This window comes from Orcinus orca, chromosome 10 (genome assembly GCF_937001465.1).
Source record: "Orcinus orca chromosome 10, mOrcOrc1.1, whole genome shotgun sequence".
NCBI classification, from domain to species: domain Eukaryota; kingdom Metazoa; phylum Chordata; class Mammalia; order Artiodactyla; family Delphinidae; genus Orcinus; species Orcinus orca.
Window position 1 is genome coordinate 66,395,868 of NC_064568.1, and position 15,047 is coordinate 66,410,914.

The following is a 15,047-nucleotide window of genomic DNA, read 5'->3' on the forward strand; positions in this document are numbered from 1 at the left end:
TTCTCCAAAGAAGACATACAGATGGCCGAGAGGCACATGAAAAGATGCTCAACATCACTAATTATTAGAGAAATGCAAATGAAAACTACAATGAGGTATCACCACACACCGGTCAGAATGGCCATCAACAAAAAATCTACAAACAATAAATGCTGAAGAGGGTGTGGAGAAAAGGGAACCCTCTTGCACTGTTGGTGGGAATGTAAATTGATACAGCCACTGTGGAGAACAGTATGGAGGAGTTAAAAAACTAAAAATAGAATTACCATATGACCCAGCAATCCCACTACTGGGCATATACCCTGAGAAAACCATAATTCAACAAGACACATGCACCCCAATGTTCATTGCAGCACTATTTACAATAGCCAGGACATGGGCACAACCTGTGTCCATCGACAGATGAATGGATAAAGATGTGGCACATATATACAATGGAATATTACTCAGCCATAAAAAGACACGAAATTGAGTTATTTGTAGTGAGGTGGATGGACCTAGAGTCTGTCATACTGAGTGAAGTAAGTCACAAAGAGAAAAACAAATACCATATGCTAACACACATATATGGAATCTAAAAAAATGGTACTGATGAACCCAGTGACAGGGCAGGAATAAAGACGTAGACATAGAGAATGGACTTGAGGACACGGCGGGGGTGGGAGGGGGGAGCTGGGGCGAAGTGAGAGTAGCATCGACATATATACACTACCGAATGTAAAATAGTTAGCTAGTGGGAAGCAGCAGCATAGCACAGGGAGATTAGCTCCTGCTTTGCGATGACCTAGAGAGGTGGGATAGGGAGGGTGGGAAGGAGGCTCAAGAAGGAGGGGATATGGGGATATATGTATGCATATGACTGATTCACTTTGCCGCACAACAGAAACCAACACAGTATTGTGAAGCAATTATACTCCAGTAAAGTTCTATTTTTAAAAAGTCACATGTACCACAATGTCCATTGCAGCATTATTTACAATAGCCAGGACATGGAAACAACCTAAATGTCCATCAACAGATGAATGGATAAAGAAGATGTGGTACATATATATAATGGAATATTAGCCATAAAAAGGAACGAAACTGGGTCATTTGTAGAGATGTGGATGGACCTAGAGTCCGTCATAAAGAATGAAATAAGTCAGAAAGAGAAAAACAAGTATCATATTAACGCATATATGTGGAATCTAGAAAAATGGTACAGATAAACCTATTTGCAGGTCAGGAATAGAGACGCAGGCGTAGAGAACGGACATGTGGACACAGCGGGGGAAGGGGAGGGTGGGATGAGTTGGGAGATTAGGTTTGACATAATTACACTACCATGTGTAAAATAGATAGCTAGTGGGAACCTGCTGTATAGCACAGGGAGCTCAGCTCGGTCCTCTGTGGTGACGTAGATGGGTGGGATGAGGGTGAGGTGGGAGGTCCACGAGGGAGGGGATATATGTATACATATAGCTGATTCACTTCACTTCATTGTACAGCAGAAATTAACACAACATTGTAAAGCAGTTATACTCCAACTAAAAAATATGGTTGGTCGTTTTCTTACTGCTCAGTTTTAAGACTTTTTAATGAATTCTGGATACAAGTCTTTCGTCAAATATATGATTTGTAAATATTGTGTCTCAGCCCATAACTCGTCTTTTAACTTTTTTATTTTAAAATTTTTTTGTCTTTTAGTTCTTCTAAGAATATCTTTCAGAGATTCTTTTGATAAATTGATAAAGTCCAATTTATCAGTTATTTTCTTTCATGGATCTCGGGGGTTTTTTTTGTTTTTTTTTTTATAAATTTATTTTAATTTTTGGCTGCATTGGGTCTTCGTTGCGGTGCGTGGGCTTCTCATTGCAGTGGCTTCTTTTATTGCGGAGCACGGCGCGTAGGCTTCGGTAGTTGTGGCACACGGGCTTAGTTGCTCCGCGGCATGTGGGATCTCCCTGGGCCAGGGCTCGAATCCGTGTCCCCTACATTGGCAGGCGGATTCTTAACCACTGCGCCACCAGGGAAGCCCTGGATCTCGGTCTTAGTGTCATGTTTTGGGAACTCTTTGAGTAACCACAAGTCATGAAGATTTTCTCCTATGTTTTCTTCTAGACGTTTCATAGTTTTAGATTTTACATTTAGATCTATAACTCATTTTGACTTAATTTTAGTATAATGTGTGAGGTTTAGGACAAGGTTCACTTCTCTTGCATATAGATATCCAGTAGTTCCAGCACCATCTGTTGGAAAGACTATCCTTTCTCCATTGAATTGCTCTGCACCTTTGTCAAAATCAATTGGCTATATTTATGTGGGTCTATTTCTAGGCTCTCTATTGTTTCATTGATCTATGTGTCCATTCCTTTGACAACACCACACTCTTTTTTTTTTTTCTTCACACTCTTGATTAATACTGCAAGCCTTGTTGTAAGTCCTAAAATCAGATCATGTCATTCCTCCAACCTTCTTCTTCTTTTTCAAAATTGTTTTTAGCTATTCTCGTTTCTTGGCCTTTCCATATAAACTTTAGCATCAGCTCGTCTGTATCTACAAGAATTCCTGCTGGGATCTGATTGGAATTGTGTTAAATCTATAGATCAGTTTTATGAATTGTGTCCCCCCAAAAGATATGTTGAAGTCCTAACCTGGGCCCAATACATCACCTCAGAATGTGACTTTATTTGGAACTAGGGCCATTGTAGATGTACTTAGTTAAGATGAGGTCATAGTGGAGTAGGGTGGGTCCTTAACCCAAGATCCCTATAAGAGAAGAGACAGACACACAGGGTGAATACCATATAACAACAGAGGCAGATGTTTAAGTGCTGCAGCTACCAGCTGAGGGACACCAAGGATTGTGGGTAAACCACCAGAAGCTCGAAGAAGCAGGGACGGATCCTCCCCTGGAGGCTTCAGAGACAGCATGATCCTGCTGACACCTTGATTTCAGACCTCTAGCCTCCAGAGCTGTGAGACAAATCTTCGTTGTTTTAAGTCACCCAGTTTGTGGTACCTTGGTACAGCAGCTCTAGGAAACAAATTCGATCAGTCTGGGGAAAAATGACGTCTTTACTATGTTGACTCTTCCAATCCATGAACATATGTTTCTCCGTGTATTTAGATATTCTGTGATTTCTTTCATTAACATTTTATAGTTTTCAGCATAGACATCCTGCATATGTTTTGTTAGATTTATACCCAAGTATTTCTTTTTGTTGTCGTTTCTTTTTTTTTTGGAAGTGATTATAAATAGTACTGTCTTTTTCATCTGTTTCCAGTTGTTCATTGCTATCATATAGAAATACGATTGATTTTTGTGTGTTAATCTTGTACCCTACAGCCACGATGAACTCAGTTATTACTTCTAAGAGTTCTAGAAATCTATAGCATTTCTGATGCACTTACTTTCTTTAAAAAAATTATATTAATTGCTATAAAACATTCTGTGATACTTCACTCTTAATTTATTTTAGCAATTCCCTCCTGTTGGACATTTATATTGTTTCCTTTCATTATAATTACTATTATTATCAATGATGGAATGAATTTCAGATTCTGGGACATAAATCCCTGACCCCTTTTCTAATTATGTCAGGGGCAAGATTCCTAGAAATGGGATTGGCAGGTCAAAGGGCTGAACCCTCCTCAAGCACGACACAGGGCTCAGCTGCTTTCCAGAAAGGGTGAAACCAACTCCTTCTCACCAGGTACGTGTGAGAGCACTTAGTGCTCTGAAACGTTGACAGCATCGGGAATTATCACTTTAAAGCTCTTTGCCATTTGATAGGGAAAAAACAGTATCTCTCTTGCATTTTAAAGTAGTCCTTTCTAAAATGCCAGCCTGTTCCACATCTGCTCGAAACCTTCCGTGGTGCCCTATTACCTTCAGAAAAAAGTCCATGCCCCTGGCTGACAGGTGGATTCCCCAAGATCAGCTCCAATTCACTTCCTTTCATTGTCAAATTAGGCTGCTTCCTTCTCCCCCAGGTGCTAACAGCACGGGCTGGTTATTTCTGAAACCCGCAGCAAAAGCTCTTTCCTCTCCAATGCTCTGCCCATGCTGTCTACTGAGCCTGGAATGCAGGTGTGCTCACCCTGCCTACCCCTCCCCAAGGGGTTACCTAGGAGAGGTTTAGAGTGGTGGATCTGGATCCAGACTGACTGTGTTCCAGCCCAGCTCTGCTGTGTGGCCTTTGGAAAGTTACTTAACCTCTCTGTGCCTCAGTTACCACAACTGTAAAATGGCAGTAAGGAGAGCAGCTACCTCATAGGGTTGTTGCAAGGATTAAATGAGTTAATAATAATATATCAGAACTGTGTCTGGCACTTGGGAAGTATTACTACATCTTAGCTACTACTATTGTTATTGTTATTCTGCCCCCTTCCTAACCTGGCCTATCACCCATAGGAAACAGTCCACTGTCACTACTCGTATTCTATTGTGTTGCTTCTCAACTGCATGAGCCGCCGAAGCTAATTAGCCCACCCTTGTTTCACAGACTCACTGTGATGATTTAAAGAGCTAATAGGTATCCGAGTGCTTTTTTTTTTTTTTTTTTTTTTTTTTTTTTTAGCGGTACGCGGGCCTCTCACTGCTGTGGCCTCTCCCGTTGCGGAGCACAGGCTCCGGATGCGCAGGCCCAGCGGCCAAGGCTCACGGGCCCAGCCGCTCCGCGGCATGTGGGATCTTCCCGCACCGGGGCACGAACCCATGTCCCCTGCATCGGCAGGCGGACTCTCAACCACTGCGCCACCAAGGAAGCCCCTGAGTGCTTTTTAATGTTGTGCAGGATAATGGTAAGGGCTATGATTTACTGGGTGCCAAGTGCTGTGCTGCTTCATTGAGTGCTAGCCCTGCAGTGCAGCAGTCGGGGCCCCGGCAGGAAAGGGGACCCAACCCAGGGGCTTCAAGAGGCTTTAGCGGAGGGGCTCTTTACAGGAGTGCTGGCAGGTGAAGGGAATCAGAGAGGGGTGATGTGGCACTGGGACCAACAATGTCAGGAAGTCGTGATTCCCAAGGCTGAAAGGGTAAGGGGCAGATGTTAATGTTCCTGGAGCTTCGGTCATGGAGAGACACAGCTGCAGCCAGACCAGGGGCCAAAGCAGGGCCAGGGCAGAGGAAGGAGTACCCCAGCTTCTCTCCTTCTCTCGGATCTCCTGCGAGTGGGTACTGACCAACAGAAAGCCAGCCGAGAGGCGGGCCCAGGGACGCAGCCAAGCGTCAGCCTCCCAGGCAAAGAGCAGGTCAGAGCAGAGGTGGATGGGGAGGGTAAGAGGGTGGATGAAGTAGAATAACAAGCACGGGGTGGCGCGGTGGGGGCGGCGGACAGGATTACGCTCCACCACCGCCTCCCACTTCGCGGATGAGAAGATGGAGGCGCAGAGACAGGAAGTCAGGTGCCAGCTGTCACAGAGCTGGGAAGGCGGAGCTGCAAGAGAAGCGCAAGGCTCCGAGGCGATGGTCCCTCGGCCCAGCCTCCCAGGACAGGCCGGCGGCCCCCAGGTGTTAGCAGGACTCGGGGGCGGCAGCCCGCACGCGCTCCTGTCTCCCTCCTCTCTCCTCCCTTCCTCTCACTTGTCACTTGTCCATCCTCCCACCTTCGGTCTGCCAGGGCCTCCGCGGAGGCTTTCGGTTCTCTCTTTCCTGTCTCTGTGTCCTTCTCCACTTTCTCTCTCTCTCCTCCCATTTGCTCAGTCTCCCTCGGTCAGCCTCTCCTACCGCTGACTTTCATCCATCCCCCCAGCTCAGTTCCTGTGTCACTCCCTTCTAGACGGTACCCCTGTGCCCCTCAGTCCCCCATCTCTGCCAGACCGTCGGTCTCCCCCGCTCTCCGCCCGGGCACCCGTCCCCGCACGCCCCGCCCCCTTTCGCTGGCCGTCCCTCCGCCCCTGCGGCGGGCGGGGAGAGCGGGGCTGGCGCGGCGCCCGGCCTGAGTCACACGCATGAGGCAGCGTGAGTCAGGCGCGGAGGGAAGTCCCTACGGAAGGGGCTTTCGGAGCCGCAATCGAATCGCAAGGAAAGAGAAAGTGTTCGGAACGCGCCTCTGACACAGTGACCTTGTGTGAGCCCGAGCCGGACACACCCCCACGCTCTCCCCGCAGACGACAACACACACCCCCCCAGCCCACCACGGGGAGGGACCGGCCCGGGGCTCCGGAGGGTGGGCACGCAGGGACTCCACTGCCTGCCGGGGGCGGTGGGGGGGCAGGCCGGGGCCAGCAACTAGGGTCCCAGTGGCCCTTACGGTCTGTTCCGTCCACAGGGCAGTCCCTCTCCCAGCTTCCAGCATCGCTCACCTGCAGCCAGAGGCAGTGGGGGGCAGGGTGTCAAGAAAGACCCCTTGGGGGTCGACCAGATCACCTTGTGGATCTCCGTGGGGTGGCAGAAGGAGACAGGCAACCTGGGGTCCTATAAGCATGAAAGATACCCTCCCTCAGGCTCCCCTCCTAACCCTCTGAGACTGACCTGGAATCGGATCCCCTCCATTCAATTAAACAAATATTTACTTAACACCTATAATAAAAACCAGTGCCAGGCTCTGAAAACCTGAAATACAACCGTGAACAAAACAGGACAGTGAGCAAACAATGTCGACTCCTGCCCTCCAAGAGCTGACATTCTGGGGGTGGGGTGGGGAGACAGTAAATAGTACATAAGCAAATAATCTAGACCAGCACTGTCCAACAGAAACAGAATGGGAGGCACACATGCTTTGTGAGATATTACAGTGGTAAAAAGAAACACATGAAATTAATTTTAATAATTAATCCAATACACCCAAATGTTATCATATACAGAATATAACTGAGTATTTCTACATTAAAAAAAAAAACCCTTAGGCTTTGAAAGCCAGTGAGGACTTTATAGTATTTGCATCACATCTAAATTCGGGCTAGCCACATTTCAAGTGCTCGGTCACCACCTGTGCCAAGTGGCAAGGTGGGAGGCAGAGTCTAGATGTCAGATAAAGGCTATGGAATTAAAAAAAAAAAAAAAAAGTAGAGCAGGGTAGGGGGTGGGGAGAGCCCGTTGGGGTGGGGCAGGATTCAGAAAAGTGAGACAGCAGATATTCTGAATCCTGGCTCCGCCACTGGCTTTGGCAAGTCTCCTGACCTCATAGATGAGCCCCGATTTCCTCACCTATGAAATGGGGCCATGATTCCTCCTGTGTGGACTGGAGTAACGCACACTCATCAGATTAGTTTTGTCCCCACCCCCTCCAGCTGTCTGCAGCTGTGGCCAGCACAGAGCCTCCCAATCTCAGTCACATCCCCTCCACTTCCAACACCTAACGGCCACCAAAGACAGCCTAGCCCTCAACCCCACTGCCCAGACCCTCCATCTTTTATCCATTTCTACCCCTTGCCACAGCAAGATACTTCAACCTCAATTTCACTGACTGTGTGATGGGTACTTGAGTTCTTGGGCGAAAAGTATTGTAGACTTCTAGGGAACCAAGCCACCACCTTAAGCTGAACCAGGGCAGTGCCCAGATGGGTGGGGCACCAGGTGCCAACCTTACCATACTGGGAAGATGACTTCCTTCTTTAGAAACTAGAAGGATTTCTGCCCACGAAAGCCATCCTGCCCCCAAATACCCCTACCACGAAGAGCAAAACTGCCAGAAAAAGGGATGCATAGGAACTGTGGACAGAGCCCAGGGAACAGCGGTGGAGGAGGGAGAGCGGGAGGGGTTCTGGATCACCTTTATACCCCACCTCCAGGGCAGCAGACCCACAAGCCCAGGGGAAGTTTGAAGATCAACAATCAGCCCGTTCCTGGGGGACTGTGGTGCTCCTGAGGCCCCAGCAAGGCTGGAAGAGGGGGATGGGAGCAGGGCCTAGAAGAGCCCAGACAAAGGAGGCAGCAGGGTCTGGGCTTGGGATGCCTACCGCCCTCACCCCACTCCACCCCCAAAGCCTGGGAACTGGCAGGGCACCCTGGATGGTGACCCAGAAACCTGGCTGTCAGCAGCTCCTGCCTGGCACTGCCCACATCGAGCTCCACTGCTTCCGGCAGGAGTCCCTGGCAGCTGCCTGCAGGGCAAGCTTTTGGGTTTTCTCTGCTCACAGGCTCACTCTCTACCCCTAGAGACCTACCCCAGACTCTCCTAAGCTGCCCAGATCCCAGTAGCTGTATTTCCCGCCATCCAGACCTCAGAGATAAGGCGACGGTGGGGAGAGGGGAGTCGGGGGGAGGGTCCAAGCCTGGTTTTGCCAACAGACTGAAGATGCCCACTACACGGGGCCACTCAGATATTCTAGTCCCAGAGGGAAGGGCCACCGACCCCCTAGTGGCTGGAAAGTAATAAAGAAAGTAAGAAAACAAAGAAGCTGGCTACTCAATTCACAGTGAGGACTCGGCCTTAGAGGACTGATGACCCCCAGGATTCGTGAGGTTGGTGAGAGGCCTGGAGGCCGGGTGCAGGGACTAACGAGGTTTTAAGCCACGTTGGTGGGGAGGGCAGCCGCTGGGCCCCTCCCCGAGGCCATCTCCTCCAGGCCGGATTCTAGACCAGCAGGCTCGCCCAGCTCTGCCCGCCTCCCTCCTCCTCCGCTCTCCAGCCAGTGGCTACCTCCCCTCCCCCACCCCCTCCCCTCCCCCAGCTACCCACTTCCTCCGCCCCTCCCCCAGCCCCTTTCGCTCTCATTCATCCATCCATTCAGCAAACTTCTGCTGAGCGCCAAGGCCCCCTTAGGCCTGGTGAGAGGCTCGCGGTGTGCAGAAGAACCAAACAAAGCCCTGGAGGATTCCGGCGAATCCCTGGCCTTGTGTGGGCTCCTCCCCCCACCCCCAGCCCACCTCCTCCTCAGCCCAGGCCCCCGCCCTTCGACCTCCACCCTGCTTTCCTTTCCCTGTCGGCTCTGGCCCGTGGCCCGTGGGGCTGTGAGTCCTCCTCGGCGCCCCATGTGCTTCTGGATCAGACAGGCAGCAGCCCCTCCTGTGCGTTCCCAGTATGGAGACCCCCAGAGCCACACTCTCAACCCTAAGAAAAGTTCGGGGTGAGGGTTCAGAGTGGCCTGGAGGGGACAAAGCACTGTGTGACCCGGGGCACATCTCCCATTCAGAGCAGCCTCCCCCTGCAGAGGCTGAAGGAACCAGGCAGGACTCATCCAACCCCCAACCTTGGGCAGGAGGGAGCCTCCCCGCAGCCAGTTATGCAGAACAGTCACTTTTGAAGGCCCCAGGGGTCAGTGTTCCCCTTCCCTGGCCCAGGACATATCCCCCCTTGCAAAGCAGGCAAGGAATAGAGACAAGAGAAACAGAAGTCAAAGACCATATGAGAATCTCCTGAAAACCTTAGGGCCTTTTCCCAAAGTGTGACGTGGGTAGGAGCAGGTGGCTAAAGCCATAGGACATGAGTTCCCAAGTCCCACAGCTGGTTAACGGGCTGACGTGGACATACAACCCCAGCAGGCATGCGGCCGGGGAAGACAAACCCAGCGCAGGGCCTCAAGGACTCCAGAACACAGCCCAGCCCACAGAGAACAGGGTCACAGGCCTGCCGTCGCTGCTCTAACACTTCCTTCCACCGGCTCACGTGCACAGGACTTCCACAGGCTGCACAAGATTAAAGTGTGTATTTTCTGGGAATTCCCTGGCAGCCCAGGATTCCGAGCTCCCAATGCTGGGGGCCTGGGTTCCATCCCTGGCTGGGGAACTAAGGTCCCTGCCGCACGGCCCCCCAAAAAAGTATATTTTCAGCCATTCCTGAGTGGGAGGATGTGACATGTTTGGGGGCATTTTACCCATAGAGCCTGTTCCACTGGACATTGTCAGAAAGAACCTTAGACAAAAGGGAAACTATTTTGTTCCATGCAAAGTGTAAACCTTACACTCTCCCAAAGCACAGTCTGCTGAGCTGCCACCACTGCCCAGACACCAACAAGCAACCCAGCCAGTCTGCCCCAGCCAAAGGACCAAGATGGCTGTCAGGTGGCTGCCAGCTCCTGCTGACTGAACCTGAGACCAAGGAGAAAAAAACAGTTTCCCACGATTGGTGGTAAACTATAAAATCCGAAGGTAATGACCGCTGGAAGTGAGTCTGGGCCCAGATCACATGATAATGATGGACTCAGACAAAAACCAGGTGTCTCTGTAAGGGGCAGAAGCCCTGTCCCACTCAGTTTGGGCCACTCTGTCCCTACCATGGTGAACTGCTGGGTTCCTTGCTCTTTTCTTTGCCTTGAAGTTTGGGGACAGATCCCTAAACTGTTGCCCTGTGGCTTGGCCTCTGCTGATAACTTTGGCTAATCATTCTTCATTCAACACATTCTGTGAGCTTGAATACTGTGCTAGGTCCTGGGGATACCCAGTGAACACAAAAGATAACATTTCCTGGCTTTGTGGCGCTAGCCTTGCAGTGGGGAGAACCAGCACAAAATGCAATACATATCACTTTTATTGTTCAACAGTTCAACAGAAAAGTTAATTATATAGCATGTTAGAAACTGGTAAGTGTTACAGGGGGAAAATAAAAGGAGAACATGGTAAAGTGGGTGAGAGACTGTAGAGGGAGATGTGCAGTTTTAAATAGCATGGACAAGTAATATTGAACAGAGAGACCTGAGGCAGTGAGAGGGCAGGCCCTGAGGTTGTCTAGGGGAAGAGCATGTCAGGCAGAGGGAATGACAAATGCAAAGGTCCTGAGGTGAGCTCATGCCTGGCAGGTCTGGGGAACATCGAGGAGGCTTGTGTGGCTGAAACAGAACAACAGATAGATGAGAGGGATGGAGGGGATGCAGATTGCAGGGCCTTTGTGAGGAAACTGTTTTCACTCTGTTTTAGATGGGAGCCGCCGGGAGGATTCCTAGCAGAGGAGGGACATGCCTTACGTTTCAGGTAGAAAGAGATTTAATATTTAATGCTGAAAATTAGGTTTTTACAAAACCACTGGAAGAACTGGAGGAGCCAGCTCTGGGCTGAGCCTCATGGAACAACACAAACTGAACTGCCTGCCTCTATCCTGATCCAGGGGGCAGGAAATCAGGAAGCCCCACCTGCATGGCTGAGCTGTGATCCAGGGGCAGGAGGCCCCTCTGCCACCATTCCTGCCAATAGACCCTCACAAAGCTGGTGACTGGATGACAGATGTTCTGCGAAAAACAGCCCCCTTGCTTCCTCCCTCCAAATTTCACTCTTTCAAAGGGAAACCTAATTCACATCTCAAACTGTAGCTTCAAAGGAGTGGGGAAGATGCCAAAGGCCAGACCACCATATCTGTCACAGCCCCAAGCCCACTGTATGTCAGATGCCCTGCTCTCTCCCTCGCCTGGTTCCAAGGCCTCCTGGGATGCTCCACCACACCCTGGGCCCCTGCCCTGTGCTCCCCAGGCACCCATCACAGAGGGTACCACACTGATGAAGCCATGTACTGGTCTGTCTCCCCAGGTCACTCAAAGTAAGCCCCCTGAGGACAGGGAATGTAGCTACCTTGTTCAAGGCCACATCCCCTATCTTTGCCAGGCTGGGAGAAGGAAGCAAGCCTATCCAGTCTGGGAGAAAAAGCAGTGGAGGAAAAAGTGGCAGAATCCCAAGCTATTTAACCTCCCTGAGTCTCAGTTTTAACACCTGTAGAATGGGGGCAATAGCATTACTGCCCTGGTAGGGGGTTGAGGGATCTGAGAGAACATAAGCATTTAGTATGTGCTCCTCAACTTCCCCTTTTCCTCAGGTTTTTTCCCCGAGATTGGCGGGGAGCCGGGCTTCCCTGGGTTCCAGCCCTGAAGTAGGTAGCTGATGAAGTTCATGGTATCCTGGGGTCATGCAGGGTGGGCTGCTGGCTCAGGGCAGGAGGGCAGAGTGGTGGCCGTCTCCTGGGCCGTCCTTTTCATTAGAGAGTTTTTCCCTCGAAAGTTGGAAGCAGAAAAGGCCCTCCTCCCTCTCTGGCCCTGCCAGGCTTCCTGGCAGCAGAGCCTGTGGTCAGCAGGGCCCGGAGGATGGATCCTGCCAGATGACCAGATGTACTAGTAGCTGGGTGACTCTCCAGGAGAGTGGTCACTGTGCACTAGAGTGACCCTATATCAGGCTTACCCAGGCCAATCCTGTTGATATGGTCCTGGTCAACCCCAGTTGCAATGGGCCAGGTCAGGTTCACGTTCCTAGTCTATTCACAACTATTAATAGTACCTCCTTTTGCTCTTAAGTGCTCTGATTGTCTCTAATAGGTGGGAATACATATCCTATGATCCAGGAATTCCTCTCCTAGGCATGTACCCAACAGAAATTTGTACATCTACTTACCAACACAGACACTAGAACATTCACAATAGCACTATTTGTAACAGCCCCAAACCAGAAACTATCGAAATGTCCTTCAACAGAATGGATATCTAAACTGTGGTACATTCACACCACGTAACTATGCAGCAATGAGAATGAACATCCTGCAGCCACATGCAATGACATGAATGAATTGCAGGCAAAACGCTGAATAAAGGAAACTGACCCAGAAGAGTACCTAACCTGTGATTCCATCCATACAATGTACCTGAAAGGTGAAACTAGAGGATGCTATTAGAAGTTGGGACGGTGGTGACATAAGGGGAGGCTGGAGATGTTCTGTCTCTTGATCTGCATGTTGGGGACACAAGGGTGCTCACTTTATGAAAATGCATTGAACTGAACAAAGGATTTGTGCATTTTCTGTATGTATAGTTTTCATCAGTAACAGGTTTACTTTAAAAGGTTTCCTGGTTTGGACAATAGGTTAAATAATTCCTGTTCCTCCTCTGCCCACCTCTTCCCGTCTACCTTCCATGTTGGGCTGGACACACAGAACATCATCACTTCTCATCCCCATGCCTTCTGGAAAACCTTGACTAACTCAGTCACTAAATGGAATGATCACTCCGGTCTTTTCCTCTACTCTCCTAAGAGCTACAGTTGACTCAAAAGCAAGAGGTAAACTGATAAGCAAATATATTGACTGCAGAGATGAATCGAGACACGAATCCCCACAGAATGCTAAGGGACACCCCAACCTACCAAAACCTCCACATTTCCAAGCCACAACTGAGAGATCGCTAGGCCCTGCTACTCCACTTAGTAAGGCAGGGAAAGAACTAACATTCACTGGGAAGGATTTCAACAGCCCAAGTGAAAATGAGCTTAACCTTCAGCTGTCCTGAAAAATAAAGTTGACCCGAATTCCCCATTCCCTGGACATTCCTGATGGGTTCACTGAAGTTCACTGGGTTGTCCTTGTGAAAACTGTATAATCCAACTCTGACGTAAGAAAATGCGTCCTGCGGGGAAGACTGGTCCTGATATGGCTAATTCCCTGGACTCCTTCCTCAGGCCTTGACTAAAGGGGTTGATGCCCCAGGCCTAGAACTGCTCGTCTCCCAGACTGTCCCCCTGAGGCCATCCACCCAGCCCCTTCCTACCCAAATCCCATTAAAGCCTGCCCAAGCCCATCTCCTCCAGACTTCCCTGACACCAGCCCCTCCCCGCCAGTTCCCATCCTCTCTCCTCCTGTAGCATCCAAGTCTCTCTTAAAGCACATAACCCCCTAATTCAAGTTTCAAGAGTGCAGGGAACTCTTTTTGTTTGTTTCATTCTTTCAGTGAAACTCTATTTCATTTCATAGTTTGTTCACTGTTTTACCCTAAGAGTTTGAACTAGTTTTTGATACACAGTAGGCCTACAATAAATAATGAATGAATGATTGAATGTTTTCTCCTCATGGCATCTCTGCAATTGTTACTCAGCTTTCTCTGGTGTGTTCCTGGTTGATTCCCCTAGACATGAAATTCGCTGGGGCAAGGACTATGTCTTATTCATCTTTATCCCTGTCATTCACCCTTCTGCTTAATAAATACTTATTGAAAGAGGAAAAAAAGGAAGTCAATTCGGGTCATTTACAATCCAGAAAGAATGGAGGTGGGGGTCAGTGGGTAGAGTTATTTGGATTTCAAGGGTGTGGGTGAGAAGCAAGCTACTATTGATATGTTTGCCTACAAATTTATGCCTGCCTCCTTCCAGAGGGTTTGAGGTGGCTTACAAAAATACACAGACATAATACAAGGTAACAAACAAGTCGGTGAAGAAATCAGGACGGGGGGAAAATAAGAGTAGGAAAATAAGATCAAGTCGGCTCGTTAGAAGTGGGCCAAAAAGTTGGCCAAGTTTCCCACAGCCCATTCGCGACGGAAGGCCCTCTCTCTTCCCCACCTCCCCTCCCTCTCAAGGGCTACCACTGGCCTCACAAGGCCAGGGAGAGCTGCTCCGAGCTTAGCTGCGCCCAAGGGAGGGGCCTAGAAAGGCCGCCAGCCCCAGAGCCCGGGCCTGGAAGCCTCGGCGGCCTTGCGGAAGGCTGTGGGTAGGGGCGCGCGGCTCTGGGTGGTCTCTCCCTGGCCCAGGCGTGGACGCCCGGGTTGCTGGCAGGGGCTTGTGACCCAGGCAGGTAGGGTAAGGGCCTAAGGGTCGCTCTTCCACTCAACGCTGCAGAGGTTCTCGAGCTAGCAACTCAAGGCCTTCCAGCCAAACCTACTCGCGGCCTACCACGCGCGCGCTCTGCAGGAAGGGCACAAAGACGGAGGGAGTAGCGCGCCTTCCACCCCGCCCCAACCCCCGCTCCAGACAAAGGGGCAGGCCGCCCCTCCCCCAGCCTCGCCCTCGCGTTCCCCCTCCACCCTCCTCTCCCTTCAGGCCGCCCTTCGGTGACTTCCTCTCCCCTTCCGGGGCAGCCTGGGGACTTCTCAGAAACTACGTTCCACCTGGGCGCGCAGCGGGGAACCGGCGCGCTGGGGGCGCCCTCTCGGCCTACTCTTAGCCCCGGCCGGCCCTAGGCCCGCGCCCTCCTCTTTGAACCCACAGGATTGGCCCCCAGCGCCTTCCCGCCCTGGCGTCCCCGCCCCCACCCGGCCGAGCACGTGCTGCCCCCAGCCCCAGCGCCCGCCCAGCCCCGCTCCCCACCCCCACCGGAAACATTCCTGAAACATTCCTGAAACTAGGAGGCCCGGCCCCTCTGGTTCCCCACCCCGCCTCCACGCTGGGCTCAGGGTTTTCCTGGCGTCCCCCTCCACCGCCGGCTCGCCCCCTGAAGAGGGGGCTG